General features: G+C 44.0%; 1 protein-coding gene across 9 annotated transcripts in view; it reads left to right on the forward strand.

The window, feature by feature from the left end:
* Positions 1-26,777, forward strand: part of RERE (arginine-glutamic acid dipeptide repeats) — a 397,407-nt gene that overhangs the window by 304,874 nt on the left and 65,756 nt on the right. The window contains exon 1 of one of the 9 annotated variants that reach the window (XM_045546230.1): positions 25,356-25,605. The exons of 6 other annotated variants lie outside the window; for them this stretch is intronic. The gene's annotated coding sequence lies outside the window, so the exon portion shown is untranslated. Of the gene's footprint in view, positions 1-25,355; positions 25,606-25,951; positions 26,077-26,258; positions 26,412-26,777 lie in introns of those variants that run through there. 2 more of the 9 variants (XM_045546227.1, XM_045546231.1) reach the window with 2 other exon arrangements.

Genomic DNA, 26,777 nt, shown 5'->3' on the forward strand with positions numbered 1-26,777 from the left:
TCTTATTTTCTTGGACCAAATATCCTGGCTTTGTGACTCAATTCAGGGAAGAGGCCCTCTAATATTGCTGTTTGACAGGGTAGGCCAGCTTGCATTGTCAACTGGCATTGGTTTGTCTAGACTTATGGTGATTATTCTTAATGTCTAGAGGATTAATGCTGAGTACACTAATCAGAGTGCTGGACCAAGTTTAATGTTCTCTAGTGTTTTGTTCTTCTTTCCCCAACCCCTCATTTTCATGAGAGGTTAAGATGTTCATGAGGTCCTTTAGAATGAGGAGTGACCTTTTACTGAGGGAGGCCTGGAAGTTGTCCGGTCATCAGGGCTCTCCTGAAGATTTGCGTATACACACTTGTGTTGTATGGGGATCTACCCCACTGGGTTGTGATGCCATGCTCACTCATTTCAGTGCCTCCAGACTAGACTGGGAAGTCTGGAGGGCAGGGACTGTAGTTTAATTCTTTTTGTATCCCCAGAACCTAGCTTAGCACCCAGAGCAGGGTTGATAATCAGAAAATGTCATTTGATAGGGTTGAATAGAAGAGAAACCTCAAAATCACTTCAGTGGAGTGGCCCAACTGGGTGAGCTCCTAAGTTGCCAGCATCTAGGGAAGTTGCTTCTTTGACCAGCACAGAGCCAGGTCATGCTCTAAGCACTGGCAGAATTAACTGGACATTCCCCTGTTCTTTTTTACTTAGTAGCTTCCTTTGGAAGGAGCAACTAACTCCTTCCAGTTGTCTGTGGCTCTATTTTCGAGATTCCAATGAAAAAGCTGATTCTTTGCCTGATACTTTTTAATATGTGTGTTTGAGGTGTTCTGCTATGAGAGAAGGAATGATGGAGAGGGAAGGAAGGAGTTCCATAGGTAGCCTGCATTAATCCTGCTCTTCTGATTAACACACCCTTCCCATATACCCCAGTACTTTCTTCGTTTGCCAGTCTTTTTCCTTAGGCTGCCTGTTGTCTTGGGCAGTCTTTTTGTGACTGTGAAATGTGGGTAACAGATCTCTTCTCTCAAGTTTCCTGGGAACCTCTAGTGTGCTCCCCATGTTTTATCACTTTTAGAATGTTTTCTTCCCTTGCAAAGGGCTTATCCCTTGTAGTTAATCTCAGCAATGAGAAATAGAAGACTGTTAAATAAATATACCAAAGAACTATTAAGGTCGGGGCAGGGAAAGTTGCAAGTGGAAAAAAAAAAAAAAAAAAGAACCAAAAAGTAGGAGAATGGACCAGAATGACTGGACTTACACCATACTGCCTAAGGGCGAAAAGTCTCTCAGCGCCATAGCCAATATTGAATGTGTCTTGAGCCTGTTTTTCTAAGGTATACTCTGACATTCTGGATCATTTTATTAACTATTTAAGAATCATGCTCCCAAGAACGCTAGAAAGATGCTATTCTGAAGATGGGAGAACGCCCAGGGCACCCTGAACTACAGCTTTGTCACCATTGTCCAGTGTCCCTCCTGCCTCTGCTGTCTGAGGGCATGGGTTTCACTGTGGGGAAGGCACACTTACTTTCTTAAGAGGATGTGTCATGCTCTTCTCTGTCCCATCTGGAGGACTCATTGTTGGGTGGGTTGGGGGACACAGCAAGAAGAGGCCTTGTGGTTTGTAGAGAGAAGACCAGCCAGACAGTCAGAAGACCTGGCTGTCAATCCTCAGCCAGCAGCCAGCTCTGTGACTGTAGGAGGTAGAACCTTCCCACCTCACTTCTTGGATCTTAGATTTTTTTTTTTTTTTTTTTTTTGAGACAGAGTCTCACTCTGTTGCCCGGGCTAGAGTGCCATGGCGTCAGCCTAGCTCACAGCAACCTCAAACTCCCTGGCTCAAGCAATCCTATTGCCTCACCCTCCCTAGTAGCTGGGACTACAGGCGTGTGCCACCATGCCTGGCTAATTTTTTCTATATATTTTTAGTTGTCTGGTTAATTTCTTTCTATTTTTTAGTAGAGACGGGTCTCGCTCTTGCTCAGGCTGATCTCGAACTCCTGACATTGAGTGATCCTCCCACTTCGGCCTCCCAGAGTGCTAGGATTACAGGCGTGAGCCACCATGCCCAGCCACCACTTCTTGGATCTTAGATTTTTAATGTAAGAAATGATAAGCAAAGGAGAAGGAAGGGAGAAGGGAAGGTCTTTGCAGTCACTGATGGCTGGCAGGTATGTTTGGACTAGATACCGGCCTGGGTCTACTGCCCACCCCATCCTTTTACTTCCCAGGTAAAAAAATGCCTAGGTGTTTTATCGTAAGCCGATGTGGTCATTCCTGTTTAAGAAATTTGAAAACACACACGTATATGCGCTCACACACGCAGGGTCCTTTTATTACTAAAAATTCTTGGGATCCCTTTGCAGCTGATTTATAAGTTTTGATTATAAATTTATTTTTTTAATATTTCCCATCAGCATTGATAAAACTAAATCTGTTAGGCTGCAGAGATGTAAGTTAATGAGTATTGCTGGCTGTATCAGAGTGGAAGGGAAGGATGACCTGTCACCAGTGGCTGTGCTCCATGTTACTTCAGTCCCTTGTCTTCCTCTCAACAGCTCTGAGTCTTCTCTGGGAGACACCGTTTAAAATTAAAATTTGTGGTGGTATCACATATTCGCTAATAAGCTGCTTTCTAAACATGTACTAAATATTAGTCATTTTCTCTTTCCATCTAGGGCCTCTAATTAATTAGGGTAACAGAGCTAAGTAAGCCTGATTATCCATTTTTCAAAGAGAATTTTAGAAAATGAATTTAACAAGGTCTTGATAAGTGTAGGTTTGGGGAACCATTTGACCTGGACTTAAAACGCATCTAGCATTAATCTAAAAAATAGCTTTGCTTATAGAAAGCATTGGGCTCCTGTTCTGTGGTAACTGTTCCTATGTTGGGACTCTTGATTTCATCAGGCAGAGCTGTTTCAAATTCCCAAAGCAGCTTAAAGAGTGGGATAGACTGTGGGTTTTAGGGATCTTCCCATTCAGTCCAGTCCATGGAAATGAAAGTCTCCAATCCTTTAGCAATAACAAAACCTAGAAAATTACTTTCAGATCATCGTTTGAGGCAGCTCAACTTCTTTGTCAGCTTTGTAGTTACTTTGCAAGTTTATGACACCAGAGCATCCTGACTTTGGTAGCTTGTCTCCCTCGTTGAACTCTGACTTCTTATCAGCTCACATTCCCTTTCTTTCTCTCTCTCTCTCCTTTTAAAATCCCCGCCAAACATTCCAAGGATCCACTTCGATTTCTCTTGCTTTTAGGTCATACTTTGAGATGCGTAATCTGGTTGCTTACACATTAAAGGAGTCTGTGAGCATTACATCATATTACTCTCCACTGGTTGAAAAGTCATTTCAGGCACTCAAGCCTTCCATTGTTATGAGGATGTACCTATGTAGGGGTGTACTCTTCTGAGCCTTGGTCTCTTTACAAAAGGGGTGGTGGATTCTTGAAGTTGAAAACCAAACATTTTTGTCTGGGTCTAGATAATCAACTTTAGATTTGTCTTTAAAAAAGTCTACATAAAGAAAGAGAGGAAGGACTTTATTTTTCACTTTACACTGAATTTAATTCCACTGTGTTTCCATACCTACTCTATGCAGGGCTCTGCTGGATGCTTGTGAAACCCCTTTATCTACTGCTCACTGTCATAATTCTTCCTCTAGTTGAATCTTCTATTCCCATCATTGTTAGTTTGTTCTTCTATTATTTAAGTGACATTTTTGCTATTTGGCTTAGTTTTTTGGAAACAAGATTAGAAAGACATTATTGATTTCCCCTGTACAAAAGAAAGGGAACATGTCACTGACTTAAGACAAATAAACTGCATGTGTTCTTTCTCTGCTAAGATCTCTGTGGGAATTACCACTAACCTTGATAATTGCTTGGCAGTGTGGCAGGCGACTAGCTATCCCACTGTGGTATCCTTGACTGACTTGGCAGTAGGTACAAATGGGCGCTTGATTTGGACATTGTCACCACAGACAGCCTAGAGAGAACACACAATTGAAAGTTTTTTTGAGTGCCTCTTCTGCTCCAGATGGTGTGCTAGAGTCCACAGGGCTGCAGAGGGTAGGCAGCTGCTCTCTGCTCTTGGACAGGAAGATCAGGAAGGGTGCTGTGAAAGAGGTGTTATTTGAGGATCCTACCATTGAAGGATGGGTAGGATTTCACCAGGCAGAGTTGACAAAGGTTACTGAAAGAACAAAGGCATAAAAGAATGTGGGTGGTTGGTTAATAGTGGGTTGCCCAGTTTGAATGAAACTTATGGGTGGGGGAATGTGTAAGATAACTGATTCAGAACCTCCCATTCTTGACTGAGAAGTTTATGTTTAATTCCATAGAAATGAAGAATAATGATATACTTTTGAGTGTGGGGAATGATAAGACTGGAGCTGTCCTTGAAGATCAGTGTGGCAGTAGATGAGTCGAAGTGGAGGAAGGAATCAGTACTGCTCAAACTTGGCTGCATGTTAGAATCATTAGAGGGACTTGAAGATGTCCCAGTGCCCAGACTGCCCTCCAGACTAGTTAGATCAGAATCTCTGGAGTGGGACCTGGGCATCCATGTCACAGGCCCTGAGGACCACTGGATTGGGTAAGGACTGTGGTCCTAGTGAGAGATGTTGAGAGCTGTAAGTTGACAGCAGTGGTTCACACTGTAGTTGCATGCTGGATTCACATGAAGAACTTTAGATACACACACACACAGCAGAGACTTGGGTCCCAGCCTGGAGATTCTGATCTAATTCATCTGGAGCGTGGCCAGGACATCGGGGTGCTAACGGGTAGCCAAGGTGGAAGTAGAGGAAGCAGAGGAGGGATGCAAATTGAGCAGACTTATAGAGTTATAACGAGACCTTTATTACATACCAGGTGCTCTTCTGAGCACTTGACATGAATTGACTCATACGTTGCCATTTTACAAATGGGGAAGGGGGTCACAGGAGAGAGATCCTTCTTTAGGCCACAAGGGAGTGATTCGTGGAGCCTGCAGTCCAACCTCAGCCTCCTGGCTCCAGACACCTCAAGACTTCTCTAGAGAACCTAACTAACAGGAGGTGGAAACCAAGGAAAAAGGGAGAGATGACATTCAGATTTCGTGTTTGGGTACAGGGAGGAGGTTGGTGGTACTATTAATAAAAATGTGAAATTAGAAGTACTTAATTTAAGGAAGAATAGGAGAGTTTTTGTTGAATATGGAGTGACCGTAGAAGATGCAAGTAGGTATCGCAGTTAGGAATGATCTAAAGATAGGAAAGCTTCTGGTCTACAGAGAAAGTTCACAGTTGAGGAAACTGGGCCTGAAGAGGTTGATTAGCTTGCTCAGGGTTTCAGAGCTGGTAGGTGGCAGAGCCAGGATCTGAGGAGGCTGCCGGGGATAACAGTGCAGAGCAAGAGGACGTCACTCTTAGGGAATATCTGTATTGAGGCACAGAAGGATGGCCATTAGCCAGTGACAAAGACAAAGAGAAATAGATCAGAAGGCACGGGAAAAGTTTGATTCTATGTTGTTAATTAAACGCTATGTTTAATAGGACATGAGGAATAATTACATATTTTTTTAATGTGGGGAATGATAGGAGTGGGGCTGTCCTTGACGTAAGGTCAGTTGAAAGACTGGGGTAGAATATTGGTGCAGGTCAGGATGCTCAGGCAGTATCGGCTGCTTTTTTGAAATAACCGATAGTAAGTCCCAGGCTGCCTAGAGAACTTGAGAAACCAGGACTGAGGTAGTGGAAGAGATGAGGGGCTCAAGGTCACAGTCAAGAAGAAGGGGTTTGGTGGGACTCATAGTGGCTGTGCAGTAGTAAACAGAGACAATCTCTAGTTTCCTATCTTAGATGTGGCTACCACGGGATGACTAGGTTGGAATAAAGAGCACCAGGAATGGTAGATGTAGACAGAGTATCAGAAAGGCTATGGACAAGCCTTTCCATGTTCCTGAGAGTGACAGAATGGAGAAAGAGACTTTTAGCTAGGTGCAGAGGCACTGAATAAGGAGGAGGCGGGCTTGCCAAGTGGTTGATACTGTGATGAGGGAACCCACATGGCTGTGGCTGATGAGTTGGTGAGACAGGATTGCTACAGAAGTCAACTTCCTTGTAATTGGAGGGGTTGAAAGGGATGCTGTGTAGATCTAAATGTGAGGAAGCTGAGGCAGAGGGAGAGCTTGGGTATGAGGGCATTTGGAGAATCCACACACAAGAGGGCAGTAGGTCTCTAGGGGACATGGTATGACAAGGCCCTGTTTGGGGGTTGCTAGGGGTGGGTGTCCCTGGTCAGAAGTAGATATAATCTGGATTGAGATGGAGTAGCAGGGCTGAAGGGTTGGAAAGAGGGAGTTTGTGCTGCTGATGGTCACTTTAGGGCCATGGATAGGAGGGCTGAGAGCTAGCTCCCATGCCTACTCTGCTGGGTGAGGAGCTTCCCAAGGTCCAGCCCATTTTTTATGGTGCCTTGCTCCCCAGTGGGGCTCATTCGATCATTAAATGCTAGACTGAGTTGAATTGAATTGGCATGTAGAGGTTGAAGATGGAAGAAAGTTGTAAGGAGACAGGATTTGGTGAGTGGAAGAATATGTATAATTAAGATTGCAGATTTGAGTGTTGACTGCAGAATATATTCTTACTATTTATTTCCTTAGTCGCTCAACAAACATTAGGTAAGAACTGTGAACAAGGCATTGTCTAAACTCTGGGATGGAAATAGCAGTGGATGTGCTGTTGTTCTCATGGAGTTTGCATTCTAATGGGGAACACAGACAAATTAACTTATGACGAATTCAGGTAGATGCTATGGAGAAGATAGTTTTCTGCATAGACTCATAGTAGGGTAGAGGTTACCTAGCTTATAGAGCTGCTTTCTTCAGCGTAGAAGCAGCTTCGAATTCCATATTACTATTCTCTTCCAAGTAGGCCTGGGCAAATGATACAACTGGTAATTCACATCAGTCGAGTGATCTATGTTTTCTAGTAATTCACATTACTAGACCCCATCTGATAATCTTGGGATTGTATCTCATCTGATAATCTTGGGATTGTATCTCAATTGCCTAAAACTGCTGGTTGTCAGGACCAGATGAATGTCTTTAGGACTCAAGAACTTCTAAGAGTTTAGAACAGACTGAATTTGGCTGAAATGAGAGTTAGGAACTTTGCCGTGGAAGTAAAATCATGCAGTCGTCTTTGACAGAGAAACCTATACATTTCTCACGCATAGGTATGCATTTTTCAGCATGAGGGACATGATAACAGAACATTTTTAAATGTCAGAAAGATTCTCTAAAGTTTTTTCATGACTTTTTGGATTAGGAAAAGCTTAGAAGAGGAGTCTTGTTCTTGTTAAAATCTTTGCTGATAATCTTACGGTAGCTGTGGGTGAATATTCCCTATGGCCAGGAGAGAGAGAATGGGGAGAAGTTGGGGCTAAACCCAAAATGAGGCTCTGTCTAGCCAATGGAGTTCCCTTTAAATGTCACTGTGGTTTCATTTTCTTTGATTCTTTTCTCAGTGTAATATGTTTTATCCAACAGGCAAAGGTCTAAAATAAACAAACGAAATACAGAAGGAGCTTGATGTGTGGGTGATTCATTTCCTCTTTGTAAGGAACATTTCATCCTTTATTAGGCCACAAAATCCACCCCCCCCCCAGCCCCCGTTAGCCAGCCTTGATTGTATTGGGCAGGTCCTGCCAGTCCTGGCCTCCTGCAGCCAGAGGAGCCTGGGTCTTCTGCCAGCCTTGGGGAAGGCTGTGAAGGCTACCCTTGGGTCTCAGGGCTGCCCTCAAATTAACCAAGGGAAGGAGAAGCGCTGCCACTGCCGGTGTGTGAGGTTTCCTGTGTGATTGTTTGCTGACACCATGTCCTGTTATTCTTCAGTCTGTGATATGCTTAAAACCAAGGAACTCTGACACTGCCTCCATTTTTTTTTTCTTTTTACCCCTTGCTTCTGCTTTTCTCAAATAACTCCTCATCTCTCTGTGGAAAACTTACCCAGTGGAAATGCAATTATTTTCTTTAGAGTATTTATGCTGAGAAGACAAAGGGGTTGGTAAACCTGATTTTCTGGTTAAGTCTGTGCCTCAGACCAGTTGCTATACCTTGGGCAAGTCATTGATTCTCTTTAAGAAATCAGAGTGTTAATTAAATAATTAGACCCCTTTTAGCTCTGAAAGGCCCAGGTACTGACAATGGGAAATATCATTGAAGAAACCTTTATCAAATGCCTGTCAGGTGCAGAGGCCTCTCCCAGATGGCCCCAGACAGGACTTCCCCGCCTTAAGGAGGTGCTATTCTAACAGTAGAGATGGGCTTGGACGCCCAGAATGTAGTGCTGGGTGGAATGTGGGAAGCTGCATGGTGGGGTGCACAGAAAGATGGGAACACAGAAGAGGATGACAAAACATAGGCATGAGATATAAGTAAATTTGCTCAGGGTCACAGCGATGCTGAGTAGAATACTCAGGAATCCAAGCCAGATCATTCTTCCCTTCCCGAGAAAAGCTCCCGAGACAGCAGAAGTATCATGTAAGGAGCTACATAGACTCGGGCACACGACGTGTTCAGGGAACAGCAGGGGCCTGGCCTGCATTGGATTTAGATCTGGGACAGCAAATGTGCAGCACAGTGCCATTCGCCCCTTCTTCCTGCATCCCTTGTAGACACAATTTAACATGGCACAGTCTCCCCTTGAGCTGAAGTGAAACCTTAGAATCCACTATAACATGGCATTCCAATCCAGGCGCTTGGGCCCGGTGCGGTTATGGCAGAGTCGAGGCGAGGGTGACAGAATAGAGGGTGCTGAGTACTTTCACTGGCACACTGAGGACTCAGCTCTTTCCTCTCCTTGAACAGAGAAGCTCCATAGTCAGCTCTGGAATTCAAATAAAGAACAGTCTGTACCTTGGGGAACAACAGTGATGCCATGCAGCGTCTTCCATGGTGCAGTCTGTCTTGGTTCTAGAAAGTGTTTTTAGTGACCCTAGTTTGGTTCTGTTAGGTAAAACTAGAGTCCAATAAATGTAGCTGAGATGTAGAAGCATGCTTGACACTCCAGAGAATTTCTGTGCCTTCCTTTAGTAGACACAAAGTTAAAAAAAATTTTCCCCCATGAAGACCCTGAAAGGATTTTGCCTAAAGCAATATACCCCCTCCCAAGTTTAAATTAACATATAATTTTTTTCATCAGAAGGTTATAAAATTTCTAACATTATAGATATTGATATTTAAAAATAAAACTGTCATATCACTCTTTTAAATATATCCAGTGAATTTTAAATACCATAGTGATTTATACCATCATCATCTGTTTTTAAAATACAGGAGCTTTTTTTTTAAAGCAGATGTTGCATCTTATCTTTTTTTCCCCCCTTTAGTTTATATTTCTATTCTACTTTCCCAGGGACTTTACTCTGAGGTGATATGTTTTGTACTTGAAAATCTAGTGTCAGATCACCCTTTCATACTCTCCTGGAACAAAAAGTATATGTATCCAAATATGTGTACATATTGTTATTTCCCTTAATAATAAAGTTCTAAATATGAGAAGAAAAATTATTTCAAATTATATGATTATAATTATTAGTGCACAATTGATCTAAATAACATAAAATATTATATAATTTTACTTTTTCCTTAATATTTATTGAACATAAGTTGGATGGAGTTTTTTAAACACATTAGTTCTTGGATGAATATTATTATATACATGCAGTTAGAATGAGGTCATGTCTTCTGTCAGTTTTATCCTTATTCATTTATTTGTAGATGTAAATACTCAGAAACCTTGTTTACAAGAATAAGTAGATGGGAATCTTGCTTGTTACAGTATCACTCATTTATTTGAATTCCTTCCATAATAATGCCAAAAATATAATTGTCATCAAACATGATTTTCAGTAATCAGATGACACTTCCACTAAGACCTCCTTCAATTTTGTTGACAGCAGAGAATCAGGAAGTGTCTGACATAGGCTTTCTCATCTTGACTACAGTCAGGCACTGTGTCAACACCAACAGCAGTGTTCTCAATTGCCCCTTTGTTTGGTGCCCATGGGGCAGGGCTGCATCCTAGCCTTCCAGATGGGAGAGGGGGCTGCCTTTGTTTGTGAAGTGATGGGGGGAAGATTGTGAGGAAGCTGGAAGAAGAGAGGCTGCACCCCCTCACAGGAGTGTATGCCTTCTTCAGCTGATCAATTTTGGGAAAGGGAATGTATGGAAGTTGAGAGTTTGGAAATGAATTCCCTTAGAACTGTTTGGCTCCTTGTATCCTTAAGAAAGTCTTTTGTGTCTGCATGCCGTACTTTGCAGACTATGGACCTACAAATCTTGCATGCCCGGCCCAATTCTGGATACTGGGAAAACCCAGGGGGAATTCAGGCCCCATAGGAGCTGGGCTAGTAGTGTGGAGAGGACTGGCTTGGGAGCCTCAGGCAGGGAACCAGACTGCATGTTGCGTTGGTGATTAAATGATAAAAAACTTACTGGCCTTTCCCTCCAGGAGTTTATCATCTGAGCTCACATTATAAAATAAAGCAAAACACCCCCCCACCAAAAAAAAAACCATGCAAGAACCAAAGAAAACCCTCTGCTAGATCTTGTTATTTAACATGTTAACAAAGCAAAACTTCTTTTAAATGTGTTGATAACTGGATATCAATATAACCACTTTGCTTTGTAATCCCCTTTGTTTTATTTTAGGCATTTATTAATGCAAACCATTTTTAGAAGAGGTTAAGCTTTACCAGACTGCTAAAGAGTCCATGCCACAAAAAAGATTAAGAACTGTGCTCTGGGTCCTGACCCCTTTCAAATACCAGAGATAGTTTCCAGAGTCCAAGATGACAATTTGAATAAAGTGGTTTCATGGAAGGATGCTGCACAGAGTTGATGCTCGCTATGATCGTGGGCCATGTTACTGGCTTGGGACACGCACCGTAGGTATCCATGATGTTGCATTAGACCCTCAGATGTGAGACCTGCTATCATCCTAAGGACACTAATATCTCCTGTAATCCAGTTTACAGTCAAGCATTAGGGAATCGACCCAGAACCACCAGGAGGCATGGATCCCAAGGGTCATTGACCTTCCTTGCCTGGCCTCTACCATAAGAAATCCATCTGTGAGGGAGAAAATTTTCGTTGCCTCTAGATTGTGTTTCAAAACAATGAAGAGTGAGCTTGGTTTTATTATTAAGTAATCTCGACCTATGGCTTCTTAGTTATTGTTTGGTTTGTTTCTTTAACATCTTAACAATCATTATTTTCTTCCTGGTGCTTTCTTAGGCAGCAGATTTCTGCCACGCACCAGCTCCCCTGACTTGAAGCTACAGAGCTGCATTTAGATCAGGTTTCTCGCATGCTGCTGACTTTATCTCACTTACAGTGTCACATTTCTGTTGCCATACACTGTGATCTGGGCCTCCCCACAGCTTTTGAACAATTAGTAGTTGAGCAGGAAGTGTGTTTTTATTACAGTGGCCTTTTGATTTTGATTTTTACAATCATGTAGTGTTTAGCAGAGAGCAGAGGTGGGCAAGTGGCTCTCTGAAACACATTTTTGACAGAGAGAAGTCTGTTGTTTCAGGCACTTGGCTATCTGTCAGTGGTTCTCAGACTTCCCCCTTGTGTTGGTTGCCTGGCAACCTGGGGCTGGAGCAATCAAACCGTGGACAGTGCTTTTCCAAGTCCAGATTGGGACATGATTTATTGGTGGGACTGTAAGCATGGTAAACCCAAGCCTCCAAAATGGGCCTTTTTTCTTTCTTTTTTTTTTTTTTCTTTTTTAAACCAGGAGTTTATATAGAGACTGCATCAAGAAAAAACAAAAAAGAAACTATCATTTGGAGGATTTTGTAGCAAAAATTTTAAAGAATAAAATTGGGGCCTATAATTAGATGGTGGTTATATGTCTAGCCAAATATGTATAGGTTAATATTTTTACCTCATTGGATCATTACCCTTTTTCCCTTTATTTTACTGAAACATTCAACATTTTAAAAGTTAGTACTTTTTGTGGTAAATTGGGGTACTTGGGATGCTATCTTTCCATGAAAAACTCAGGCCCAAGGGATGTCAGTGGCTTGTCAGCTGTGAGGCCTTGATGGAATCAGGCATAGAACCAGAGCCCAGCTGTCCTCAGGCCTGGGGGCTTGATTTAATACAGTGAGCATAAAATGCTGATTGCTCATCTCCCTATTTTTCAAAATTAGCTAAAAAATCTAAAGACCTGAGTATATGGGAAATCTCTGTACTTTCAGCTCAATTTTGCTGTGAACCTAAACTGCACTAAAAAATAAAGTCTGTCACAACATTTAAAAAAAAATCCAAAGACTCTGCCTTACTATATGCTATTTTAACAGGTATGTCAATGAAAAAGAAACCAAACTCCATAAAATAATTGAAAGAGGTTTATTCTGAGCCAAATTTGAGGACTATGGTCCAGAGCCATGCCCAAGAAGCCTTGAGCATGTGGACTTGCTGTGGCTGCGTTACAGTTTCATTTTATAAATTTTAGGGGGACAGGAATTACATGTAAAGTTATAAATCAATACATGGAAGGCGTGCATTGGTTTGCCCCAAAAAGGTGGGACATCTCAGAGTCAAAAGTCAAAGCAGGGAAGGGGGGGAGGGGAGAGGGCTTACAGGTTATAGGTGGGTTTACAGACTATTTGAATTTGATTTGTAGTTGGTTAAAGAGATGAAGCTTTGTCTAAAGGCTTGGGATGTTTTAAGTTGAGATAAGGAGTTCTGTTAATCAGAAACAAGTCACCAGACACATACCTAGACTCAAGTGATTAGTTATATAAATTGAGGAGGACCTACAGGTTTGTCTTGCATAGCCTTAGGCCTGTTAATGAGTTATAAAGGATATCTGCAAGAAGGGAGGGGGCATGATGAGGCAGGTCTGACCTCCCTTGTCATGGGCAGCAATGCAGTTTTAGAGTATCCTCTTGGCTAAGAGGGGGTCCATTCAGTCAGCTGGTGGTGGGGAGCCTTAAGATTTTATTTTAATTCATAGTGTTTCAGTAGGCCTTTCTCTTTAAATGTGTATTCATTCTTTTAACTGTGAAAATTACCCTATATAGATTTATTTTTCTTAGAAAATATCTAACAGCTCTTTTTTGAGATTTCGTCTTCTTATGGTCTCAAATAATTTCTCCAACATTACAGATGAGAATGAAGAGGACTCTATTTCTGGGAGAATTCTGGGGATAGGGAGCAGATGAGTCTCAGCCTGGTTTAGCAGCCACCTGAGCATTTCCTTTTGCAAAATTTTAAGGAAATACTTTGGAACTCAGACTTCATTCAGCATGCAGCCCAGTGTATCCAACTGTGTATGTAAATGCGCTATTAGAATGTTTGTATTCCTTATAAATATACAGATTTAATCTGTGTGTGTGTAATTTACACACAGCTGTGTTCATGCTCCTGTAATACCAGTATTTTCAGCAAGAGTGAGGTATCAGAGGAGCACTATTGTTCCAAACAAAAGCCAGCAGAGCAGCCTCCTGGTGGAGCCCCTTACCAGCCCCTGATCTGGGGACCCTCCCTCAAGGGACTCTCTTGAACGTGAGACCCATCCTGCATGGGGATAGCAAGGTGCCTGTAATAGAAAGACAACAGTGACCACTGGTTAGATGGGGATCTACCTGCCTTATGACTTAGGTTTGGCTTTTGTCGTTAAAATACTCCCTCCACTCCCACCTTGGGCTACATTTCCTAAAGGGATAATTGATTTTCTTCCCTCTTCTGAAATCATCCTTTAATTGAACAGAAGTAAATGAGGAGCCCAATCCCATGTTGTGTTGTCATGGAGGGGAAACAAAGTCCAGGAGCCCCTTCTATGGCAGTAGCCAAAGTGCAGGGCCTCAGTTTCCCCCCAATTTATGGATTTAGTTGAGTTCTCCTGAAAGACAATTTTTACTTAATTTAAAAAAACAGGCCTATATGCCTTTATTTATCTTAGGAATATATGATATCATTGTCCATAATTCTAACAGTATAATTATTTTACCTCCCTAATAGAAAACTATCAATGCTTTGTGTATTGTAATGTTTTACAAAATTCAGGATTTTGTAAATCCTGACAAGAAGTCAGGATTATTCTAGACCTGTGGTTTCCAGTGTGGTAGCCACTGGCCACATGTGGCTGCTGAGCACCTGAAATGTGTTAGTCCAAGTAGAGATGTGCTGTCAGTGTAAAATACACACTGAATTTCAAAGACTGATTAGGGCAAAAAAGAACATAAAATATTTCATTAATTTTTACATTGATTACAGGTTGAAATGATAATATTTTGGATCTGTTGAGTTAAATATTAAAATTAATTTTATCTGTTTCTTTTAAAAATATGGCTACTAGAAAATTAAAACTTATGTATTTAGCTCACATATTTGGCTCACATTCTATTTCTGTTGGGCAGCCACTGATCTGGATTCTTTTAATTATAATTTTCGCAAAAGGCTTCCTCACTAAAGATTTCCACCTTTTCGTTCCCTTGTAACTTATAGACAAGCCACGTTTCTTTCTTTAGCTATTCCTCTTTCCTGCTGAGCTGAGATCTGCTTTGCCAAGGAAAGGTGAACTTTTTACTCAGTTTATGGGGGCATTTATGTGGAGACTCTAGAGGGATATTGCAGGGAGAGAAGGAGCCTCCAATGCCTCTTTGGGTTCTGGTATTAGTGCTGGGTTATTTTTAATTTGGGTGTAGCTGTGTAGCCATCCATAATTGGCAAGAGGTATTTAGCTGGCGGAATTTCTACATCTGTTAATGCTGCTGCTTAACTAGCCAGTTCTCATTTGACTTGAAAGTGCATTGATGCATGCTCTCTGATACTCACCCAGTGGCAGTACTTTTTGTCAGGCCTGCAATAATGAAAGGACTTCAGTGTACTTAACGTAATCATCTCAACTCAGAGGGGCATTGACAGAGATATATAGGTGGCCCAATGGCCTTTGCCAGTGGGCTCAGTTGCAACTTAAACCATCCAACATGAACTCATCTTCCCACTGGGCATGTGGTCTTTGAATAAAAAATGGAGTAACTTTTATTTGATATTTGAGACCTCCTGGGAAGGGTTCTTAGCACACAGATATGTTGAAAAAGGAAATCATCAGCTCTGCTCTGGGTGCTGAGCTGGCGTTATGGAGGAGTCAGCTTGGTTCCTCCAGTGGATTTGAACTGAGAATATCTAATGGTTTTGTGGGTAGTAATTAGAGAGTTAGAAGTTTAATAGTGAATCCATATCAAAAGACACTGAATCAAGCTAGAGAGCAAATGATGAGAAGTCAGGTAGCCTCGTGGGAAGACTGAGGCAGACCACCCCCAGATATATTCGTGTATTCATTGAGCCTGTGATTGTCGATCGTCTGTCATATGTTGTTGGGTGCTGTTCTAAGTGCTGGGGATAAATAGCAAAACAAAGCCCCTTCCCTCATGCATTCAGTGACATACCATGTCACGTCATCATATCATGTACGGTGATGAGAGCAAGATGTTAAAGCAGATTAAGGTTATAGAGAGTGACAGAGCATGCACATTGTCTGAAGAAGTATAATTGGAAGGTTGCTTATTCATTTAATAGCTGAGGTTAAAGTTTTTAGTGGTTTTAGTAATAAACTTGTTATTAATTCCCTATTCCTATATAACAAATTACCCTTGATAATAAAAATTACCCCAACTTAAAACAATGATGACCATTTATTATGTCTAACAGTTTCCGTGTGACAAGAATTTAGGAATAGCTCAGCTGTGTGGTTCTGAAATGGGGGCTTTGGTGAGGTTGCCATCAGATGGTAGGTGGGATTGGCGTCATCTCGAAGGCTTCTTCACTCACAGGTCTGGGCTAAGAAGACTCACACAGCTGCCGACTGGAACAGCAAGGACTTGTGAGGCATCTCTCTACCCCCCTTCAGGATAGCCGGACCGTTTGATCTGGTGGCTCGGGTGTCCAGTGACAAATGTCCAGAGAGGGAGAGCCAAGCAGAAGCTGTGTCACTTTTATGATGTAGCCTCAGAAGTCACCTGGTATCACTTCTGTCATGTTCTGTTGGTCAAGACAGTTAAAAAGGTCTACCCAGGCTCAAGAGGAGGGAGCAGAGACCCTGCTCCTGTCAGTGGGGGAGTGTTGCAATCACATTGTAAGAGCGGCATGTGGGATAGAATCTGGAAAATATAGTTTGTCACAAATGTGAAGATTTTGTGGGTATGTGTTTTGACTTGTTGGTTTAATTTGATTTAAAAGATGTATGGTCCTCATCTGTAAAAGGAGAGTTTGGGCCAGCTTAGATATTCTGAAGCTTCCTTCTAGCTCTAACATTCTCTGGTTCTACTGATATTACAGGTGTGGCAGGGAATGAGTATTGGGTTGGCAGCTGCCCAGCTTTTGTAGACATTTCTAGGCATATCATCAGAGGAGTCCAGCGCAGTAAGGGGCTGCTGGACTCTCTTGCTGGCCTCAGACACTAAAGGACCTGGCACTTCAGTCACTCTTTGTGTTATGTTTCTATACCTAATCTTAACTGGGGGAGGGGGAGAATGAAACAGTGATTTAAACCAGGAGCTGTCCATTGTCATGATACTCATGAATTGAGGAGGGTAGAAGAATCAGGCAGGATCATATTAGACTTCCCTTCTCCAGTTCTCAGTCATACCCTCCTGGCCTCTGGAAGATTAGAAAGGAGAGGAAAGGAAACAGGGAAGCGAACTGTTTGGCATTATATTTCTGTGATGGCTAAACAGTTGCCATATTGACTGCAGGGAGGGCTTCCTTTAGCAATGGATGGACTGTTAGTCAGGGAGCTTGGATTTCTAAGTACTGCAGAATCTTTTGGGCCTAGGCTGAGAAACAGGTCCTTTTTGCTAAAACTAGAATTTATTTAATCTTAAAGGTATCTAAGACAGTTGACAAATATGCATAATAGAATCTGTTTTTGGAAAGAGTTTAATCGTCCTCTTGTCTCTATGTAGGAGTGAGGCTACCCTGCCTCACTGCTACACACTGTTGGAGAACTAGAGGCGTGGAATGTGAGGCTTTGAAGATGATAGAGGCCCAGACACCCATCTTACACCCAGGGACACAGAAGTCCTGAGGGAGGGCTAGTGACCAACACAAGAAATGTCATTATTTAGTGGCAGAGCCATGCCAGGTTGTTTGTGGGAAATTTTTCGCATGGATATACAGCATACAATCTCTGACATATGCTTTTGCTTTAATAGTTTAAGTTTGTGTATATGTGTATGTAAAATTTCCTTTATAGTATGTATAACACTTTAAGAAGTGTAACACCCTTTAATTTCTCTGATATGAGTAGATATAAAAGAATGTTTTCTCCACCTAGATTCTAAGCAATTAATCCTATTTTGAAATCTCATTTACTTCTCCACTCTTCCTGGGAAAAAGAAAACATAAATCTAATGTTGATTAGAAATTGTGTTTCCATCCCACCAAACATACATTCATGCTTTTGGGAAAACTCTAGGACCAAAACCAACATCCATTCAGCTATCCAACAGGTATCATGTTGCTTGGCTCTAGGCACTCTGAGGATTACAAAAGACATGGAATACTCAGCTCTTGCTGGAAAGACATCCACAATTTGGTGGGTGATCTGTAGACATTTTAATGGCAAGAGTACTTATTAATTCTAGTGGTAAACGTAGATTGCTGTCCAGAGAGGGAGAGAGAGCACAGTGGACTCTGTGGTAGGGGTGGAATTTAAACTGGAACAGCTCTCACACAGTTCCTCATTCACCAGAATTAGTGCTCCATAAATATTAGTTGAATTGATGTAGGGAAAGATGGGACTAGACTGGATAAGAAAGAAAGGCATTGGCAGAAACCCGGAGAATGGGATCAGGATGGGGGCGTGGTAGTAATGAGCTTCACTGCAAGGTATGCTAGGTGATTGGAAGCCCCACTGGGGAGGTCGCTACCTAGCACACCTATAGTCTGGACTTGCAGATCTTCCAGTAAAGAGGACACATTCTACAGGATGTCCAGAATTGGGATACGTGGGGGTAGGGGTGTAGGGAGACTCTGAGGCTGTGGAGAAGATGAGTGCAGTCACTGGTGTGGAGTGATGTGGCCCAGCAATGGGCGGAGTCCGCAGAAAGACAGAAAGGAACACACCGAACGAGCAAGTCCATGAAGAATGAATCTGGAGAGTGTGGTGACTAGTGAAAGCAGAGGGAAAAATGGTGGAAACGGGGACACAGAGCAAGCCACGTATTTCTTTTAGGAGAACTCTGCTACAGCTGACAGAAAGAGGGCCACAGGGAGCTAAGAGAGGGCAAGTTATCTTGGTAAGAGAGAAACTGGGGAGATTTGAGGTGTTAGGCCTGTGAGGTTAGTGGAGAAGTCGTAGATGGGACTTCAGTGCACACTGATCCTATGACGGATTCTGATGGGGAGTGGTGAGCAGGACCTTTGGGCTATCCCCAGGGTGGGTCTAAAGTCGTTTAAGTGACTAAAGTGGCAGACATTGGGCCCTTAAGGCTGTGAGGTAGATAGGACATTTATGAGAGGATTATTACCTGATAGAGATTACAGGTGAATTTACTTTATAAGAAATTCAGCATTTGAGGTGAAGCTTTTGAGATGAAGGGGTTGGGGAGGATGAGGAGGACTGTGCTGGAAGGTCTGAAGGTACATGCAGGAAGCAGACATAGGAAGAAGTCTTACCTGTGCCAAAAGTAAGGTGAGGGTAATAGGCCTGTAACTCAGTGGCTATTTGGAAAACAGGATGCCTGGTGGGCCCTACATGATGGAGCACTGGCTCACACGTGGGGCACGTGTGAACTTCCATGGCATGAATTACTGCACAGAAGCACTTAGCACCTCATACTCGCTGTGCTAAGCACAGCTCTATTACCATTGGCATGGCTTTTGTTGCTGGACCTGGACTTGAATCCTGGCCCTGCTTGTGCTTAGGTGTGGGTTGGGGCAGGGCATTTGATTAACCTAAGCTTCTGTTCCTTCCTCTGTAGAATGGGCCCTATGACAACTAACTTGGAGAGTGTATTGTGACAATTAGCACACATGTGCTTCTGCCACCACCATTCCCACTCTGCATGGAGGCCTGAGGGCCCGAGGAACTTGGGAAACACTAAAATATTTCAGTCAGTTTTCTGGGTTCATGACTGGGCTGCTTTGAGGAGGATATGGTCTGTGGACCCGTCAGTGTCCATGTTGAGATTGCAATGTCCTGAGACTATGAAGGACATTACTCTGAATGGAGAGAGTAGGTTCAAGCCTGAGCTAGGGCAAAGTGTCAGGTCTAGAGAGAGATTTGACAGTCATCATTTTAAATGGCCCGATTTGCTGTCTTTAAACTCTAACTAGTTTGATTAAACTATTAACTAGCTATCCTGGAATAACACTAGGAAGTGCAAAGTGTATTTAGATTGAAGTCAGAAATCAGGAGCAGCATATGCTGGAAATTTTGGAAATACCACCATGGCTTGCTGGTCTCCTCCCAGGCAAAGTGGTTCTGGCACTATTTATTGAAAGAGTAGTACCTTAGGTCACCCTTTCATTAATGTGTTTAAATATGTAAAACCCAAACCAAATGATACATCTCAAAGCAGTATGAATAGTAAACCTTCAGAAGGAAATGTGTTTTAGATATGGGGGCTAAGAATCTATAACAAACAGGATTATATGGTTGAAATGCAATAGGTCTCATCCAGTGATCTGTCAGTAAGAGCTGCTGGTGCACAAGAAGGCATCTCGTAGTATAAATGTTTTATTTCTTCTGCCTGGTGGCATCGTGTTCCCTTTTTTCACTCTACCCCCTCCTTAACATAGGACCACATTTAGAACACGTCTTTAATTTTCTTCTACTGTTCTATGCCTTCAGCAGAGCCATAGATCTGTTCTTCTTACTGACTGCCTGTGTCTCTATTGGGGGGAGCTGTAGTTTGCTTACTTGCAGATCTGCCTGCTCTTCAGTCCCCTGAGAACCAATAAGTTATTAACATAAAACTTTGTGCAGAAAACAGGGCAGAGCAGAAGGAGCCATTTTCACAGTGGGAATTATTTTAATACCTACAGTGTTTTCCAAACAGTTATGTAAGAGGACTGAGTCGATGTTGCTTTTCAGAAGTCATAGTGAGTTTCTGACTGTAATACACTGGTTAAAATTCACCAGAGAGAGTTAATTTTGAAAGCTCTCAGCCAGGGGTTAATGCAGAGGTATCTTTTAGTTGTTTTTGTAGCTTAGCCCCTCTCTTCTGCTCCCTTTCCTGCTGCAGACAGGGATCAGATCTAGCACCTGAGGTGATGCCAGGATGAGCCATGTTGGGAGTTCCACATGTGGACAAGGTGCACAGCACACTTTACCCTATAAAGGATTTACTGTCGGCTCAGTACTGTCTATTCACTTTTAGGTTTTGGGGAAAACGGTATCTAGAAATACAAAAACAGGCAACAGCCACTGCATCGCATTCCTAATCTGCACCCTTGGCTCCATTCCAAGGCCCCACCACAGTCCCAAGGCTCTCCAGTTGTTTACACTTGTCACACTTGACCCCCCCTCCCCCATTTCAAGGATTTGGTGACATGTGGTTAGTTTTCCCATCTGTAAAATGGAAATAGTAGTTGTCTCTGCCTCATAAGGTTGTTGTGATGATTAAACAAGTCAGTGCATGTAGAGCCTTTAAGACAGTGCCTGGCATATTGTAGCGCTCAGTGTTAGCCATGTTTATTGTTGCATAGGGTGGTGCTTGCCTACCTCTTTCATATCATGATGCGTATGAAAATTTATGCAATTTGTACTGATCGGTAGGGTTAATAGTGAAGCTACTTGCACTAGGCCCACCTGCCACCCTGAGTGTAGAGAGGAGAGTCAGTCTCTGGGCAGGCCAGGGAGGCGATCCTCACCCACAGGCACAGGGCTGGGGGCTGCAGCTGAGGGCAGGCTCAGCAGTAGCATGAGGAACTTTGAACACATTAATAGTTAAGAGATAATGTTATTGCATTTTGACCTGATTATTTTTAATCCTAATAAGTATCTCCTGTTTCAAAAGTGGCTATGTCTAAACAGCCATGTTGAAATTTTCTTTATGGAACAGAGAAGCAGACTAGATCCCAGGACTTTGGAGTTTGAACCTTGTGTTCTTTCCACTCTACCAAAAATGAGAAATAGAGCTTTCCAGATTCTATTAAAACTCAAGTTTAGTAATATCAATTTAGTAATGCTGGGTTCAGGTAACTCCCCCTTTTAAAGCCAGAAGTTAAATTTTCTCTACTATGAGTTTGTGGGTAGGTAACTTGATGGTGATATGAAGTTTCAACTCAGTAGTGGAAAACTATAGCAATTTGTCTAAAAATTGGAGCACAACTGCAACCTCAGTGGTAACACAAAGCAAAGAACAATCTCCTTGCCATAAACATATATACATATATATATATATATATATATATGTGTTTTAGTCTCACCTGGCTGTGGGGACACAGAAACAGAAAAGGGCTTGTTTTATGTTCCCAAGGAGCACACAGGTTGGTTGGGCAAGAGCAGCACCATAGAAAGAAGTGCCAACTTCCTAAGACCCTCTGCTTGTGCATCTGAGAGTGGGCAGGCTGCACACCGGTGCTCCGCCCTGGAAGCAGTGGCCGAGCTAGAGATACTCACTGCCTTTTATTTTTATGTATATATATATTTATTTTTTGAGAAAGGGTCTTGCTCTGTTGCCCTAGCTAGAGTGCAGTGGCGTGATCATAGCTCACTGCAACCTCAGATTCCTAGGCTCAAGCGATCCTCCTGCCTCAGCCTCCCAAGTGGCTGAGGCCACAGGTGTATGACACCATGCCTGGCTAATTGTTCTATTTTTTATAAAGACAGGGTCTTGCTTTTGCTCAGGCTGGTCTTGAACTCCTGGCCTCAAGTGATCCTTCCTCCTTGGTCTCTCAAAGTTCTAGGATTACAGGTGTGAGCCACCATGCCTGGCCTTCACTGCCTTTTAAATAAACACATTCTTCTTCCTCTTCCACCCTTCTGATATGTGTATACTGTGAGGGACAGAAAAGCTAACAGAGATAGACATCATTTATGAGGCCTTGAATTTCATCAGTGAAAATGTTGAATTTCAGCTCAACTACTAGAGAAGACTGTTAAGAAACAGACTGTGTCCATCAGTTTTTATTTAGATGCTTATAGTACCTGTTTTTTAATAAATTGATAGTGTTAATTATTAAATTAAAGTTTTAAGAATTTCAAGGTCTTCATTTGAAGAGACATGAATTCATAGAGGGAAAGGAGGCTACTGCCTCACTAACCTATTTCACATATTGACATAGTCCAACCATTGACAGTGATGAGTGGTTGTCTTTGTTTCGATTTTCAAGGCTACTCTACATTTCTGGTAAACCACAAGGTAGAGGCTGGTCTCTGAGAAGCAGATGTTTTGCTGGTTTTGAGGCCTTGTGGCTTTCCATAAAGAAGTAACAGTAGAGGCCACATGAAGCTTTTACTTCCTTTTTTTTTTTTAAATGGGGCCATTGGTGCTTTGCACTTGATAGCATTGTCATTGATATACACTGACAGCTATGGTAGGTCTGTGTTTACACCAGACATTAAAATTGTATTTCTGGAAGTAATTAGTTTGAGATGTCTGTTAGACATTCCAGTGAGTGTTCCCAGTGGACTTCAACCATAGATTTATCCTTAGAAATTCTAGTGAGAATTTTGGTGGCTATTTAGAGCCAAAGGATCAATGAAGATCATATTGGGAGGAAGTATGGAGAGCAGAAAGCCTGGAACAAAGCTTTGGGGAGACATGAGCATTTAGAGGTGGTGTAGAGAATTAGGCTAAATGGCATAAAGAACACAAGGAGAGTTTGGTATCATAGGGTCAAGAGGTCAACTCTTGTCAGAGTTCAAAATGGACTCTTTGGCTTTTAACAGTTCACTTCCATGATGGCTGCCCTAGCCCAGGCCCATATCATCTCCTGGTTGATTTCACTTGTGCATTAAAAACTTGGTGAGAACCAACTGCCTGGTGCTATATGGAGGCAAAGTGGTAGAAGATATGATTCCTGTCTTTTCAGAGTTTTGTGGACCTTGTGGGTAAATGAGGCCTTATACAAATAAATAAACTAATGAGAGAGAATGGCCAGGGAAGTTTCGCTTTGGAGTGGGAGGGATTTGAGGTGAACCTGGAATATCTTACCCAGACTCTGGAGTTCATAAAAAGGTCCCAATGTGGGCTGGTTGCCATTACTGGACGTCCGGTTGGAAAGGTAGACAGGGATAGGATTCTGGAGGGCCTTGAATTCAGGGCTAAGGGGTGTAAGCACCATCCTGCAGAGGCCACAGTGCTATTCTTAGGGAGGGGATGTGGGCAAGATGGTGTGGGACTCATGGTGAAATCTGTAGTTTTGAAAATTCCTTGGCAGGGGCTTGTAAATGAATGGCTCGATGGGGGAGATGGGTTAATAGGCTAGTTATTAGGAAAGAGGGATAAAGGCCTGGCCTTGGACTAGCACTAGAGTGGGCAGGAAGGAGGGCATTGAGAGACCTTTCATAGGAAGAATACCGAGGGCTTGGTGATTTGATGTTGGGTCTAAGAGGAGAGTGCAGAGTTACAGATAATGGTACCATGTCAGCAAATAGTGACCACTGTAGACTCTTCTCTGCATTTTACAGAGAGTGTGGCAGTAAAGTGTATGGATTTTGGGGGCTTAGTTTGAATTCCGGCCGCAGCTTCCTTTTATGTAAAATGGGGATAATAATAGTACTTCCTAGGTTGCAAGGAGTTTGAATTAATATATGCGAGGCTCCCAGTGTATAGTAGGTACTTAGTAACTATTAGTTGAATGGATTATGTTCAAAAGATTACATCATATTAATAATAAATGGAAGAAGGAGGATCTGAATTCGTTTGTGCAACTCCGATTACTCCAGTGTTCCAGAACCAGCCTTTCTCACGTGCTGCCTTCACTGTGTGGGCCACTTCTAGTAATTAAGTGGTTCAGTTGCATGGTCCTGGTGTTCCATGGTCTGTCTGAGTCCAGAACACTCACCTCAACTGCAAATAGACTCTTGTCTCCCAAAACCCACTTCCCATTCTCTACTTCTGTCTTTCAGGGAGGGTCCTCCAAACCCCTGTGTCAGCATCCATCCTTCATGATCCAGCCAGGTCTCACTGCCTGGTGAAGCATTCTGGACTGCCCCAGGCCACTCCAGTCTAGCCTTCTTCCTTTGCTTCAGTGATGGGCTGTACCTGACTGTTCTGTGTGTGGCTGGATAATGTCTCAGAGTGTTCTGTAATGACTTTTCACATACTTATCTTACCTGCTAAAAATGAATCACAGCTTAATAAAGGTCTATGGCTACCTTTATCATTTTTTTTAAACTACCCGAAAGTGCTAGGTGCTCAGTAAATACCTAAATACTTAAAGAATGGGTTAAGAAGCAAAAGTTCTGATGACTGGGGTTGAGTGTGCCAGTAGTTCAGGTCCTCCTCATCTCACCTGGGCTGTGTGACCAGCGTCTTTAACTGGTCTGTCCCTGATCTACGCTTAGGGCACACTGCCACTGGAGCAGCCCTCATCCAGTCTTTTCATGGAAAGCTCATACTTCAACACCTCTCCTGGCCTACAGTTAGGACCGTAACTCCTCAGCATGGCCTGAAAAGCTCCCTGCAACCTGAGCCTTGCCTGCCTCTTGAGTCTTATCTGCTGGCACTCCATTCTGCACACCGTGTCCTCCTTGCAGTTCCCAGAATGTTCTGTATGCCTTTCTTGGCTGACTTCTTGTCTTGAAGCCCTACTAGAGCCCACCTGGCAGGCTCATGCTCTTTCTTGTCACTTCCTCTAAGACATCACTAAGCAGAGTAAGTTGCTTCCTCCTCCTAGCTCCACCCACCACCCTTTGTTCCTCTGCTGCTTTTCTTGCAGGCCCAGAGATTGATCTGTTTACCTGTGTGCCTCCCTGGTCAGGCGGGAGCTCCTTGAGGACAGGGCAGCCTGTCCCGTGGATTTGCTGTGTGCGGATGTGCAGTGTGCGCACAGCCCAGGATGCCTGTTGATCATGTGAACGAGACTTTTGTCAAGTAAAAAAGGTCACTCTTCTTCAGACTAGAGGAGAGCTTCTTTCTTGTGCCTTAATAGATTTTTCCTTCAAACTATATGAATTATATTGAAAACTGACAATGATGAGTCACATTTTAGCAAGGGTAAAATCCAAAAACGCAAAGCCTCCAGGACTGGAGTAGGAGATTGCAGGTCGGACTTGCAGGCCAAGTCTGGCCCTTCACTGAATTTGCCTGGCCGGTCTCAAACCCCGGGAGTGGGAGGACCCTCTTCCTGGTGGGCAGGTGATTTATTGGCTGGGAAGCTTCCGCTGTGATTTAGTTGTGAAACGAAACGGCGCCCTGCGAAGTGCAGGCTAATGCCTGCGCCTGGCCGGAGCGGCCGCCCACAATCGCGGCCGGAAGGGAGCACGGGGGTCGTCCGGGCCTGCCCCCCATTTCGCAGCTGAGGCGCCAGGGCGGGGGCAGTGGACGTGTGGCCCAGGCGCTGCCGACCCTGTCTACCCAGAGCGTGGGCTGGAGACCGAGCAGCCTGGGAAGGGCCCCGGCCCCGCGGGCGCCCTCTCCCCGCTCGCCGCGGTAGGAAGGAAGTTTCTGCGCTTTGCCGCCCTGATGTACTCTTGTTTAGAAGGAGGGCACTGAGATACCAGCGCCGGGGGCCGGCGGGCTCTGACTGCCGAGCAGGGGTCGGGCCGGGGGCGGGGCTGGGGCCGGAGCTCGGGGCCTGGCGGGTGGGAGAGCGGCGCGGCGATCCAGGCCGCCTTTTGCAGCCGCCCGCGGCCGCGCCGGGCTCTGCGCGCCGCGCTCCTGCCTCCTCCCCCGGCGGCGGCGGCGGCGGTGGCGGCGGCGGCCCCAGCCCTGCGCCCCTCGCGCCCCGCGCCGCGCGGCCCCGCCGCGGTCACACGCTGAGCCGCCCGCGGCCGCCTTCGCCTCCGCCCTGCGCTTTGTGGAGCGGGAGCCGAGTGACAGGCGGCGGCCTCTCGCCACCCCGGACCGTGCTTACCTGTGGCTGCCAGGGTCGGCTGCTCAGACCAGGCTTGGAGCCCCGAGGTGGGGGCCGGGGAGGCAGAAGCTGCCTCTACAGGGCCGAGAAGGGGGCTGCATGGGAGGAATGGGACAAAGTGAAAGTCTCCGGGCTGGGCTTGGGGACGAGTCTGAGGCTGCTTTGAAAATGGAGGGGGGGCGGTAAGGGCCGTTGGGAGGAAGGAAGGGGTGCTGATTCTTTATTTGGTGGCTTGGAGTGGCTTTTAACGACGGAGATGGCCGGGCAGGCCGGTGGGCTCCCAGTGGGCTTCCGAGATATCGGTGCCATCCTGGTGAATTCCTTGGATTAAGGGAAGGGGCCTTTTAACCCTCTAGGGTGCCCTCTGGAGAAGAGCCACCAGGTTTGATTCTGTTTCCCCCTTCTGTTTGACACTTCTGGGAAGCTTGGTTCTCAGGTGGGAAGCAGTTGGGCTTTTTTATTAAAACATGGAACATATTTGTTGATACCTCCATGCACCACACTATGTCTGGTGGCCGAGGGGACGGATTGCGTCTTAGCTTCAGACACAGGACGCCCTTCTCTTAAATGTGCTGCCTTGTCTGGTGTGTGGGGTTGGGGTTCTTATGAAGGCTGCCGGGGGCCTGCTCTGGCCAGTGGGTCCTCGCTGTGCTGTGGAAATGCTCTCCCAGCCTAGTCAATATTCCGTAGCTGAGACTTTGTGGTTGTTATTCTGCTGATTGTAGATATCTTTGCTTTGCTGACATCC

Source organism: Lemur catta, chromosome 3 (assembly GCF_020740605.2).
Source record: "Lemur catta isolate mLemCat1 chromosome 3, mLemCat1.pri, whole genome shotgun sequence".
NCBI lineage: Eukaryota > Metazoa > Chordata > Mammalia > Primates > Lemuridae > Lemur > Lemur catta.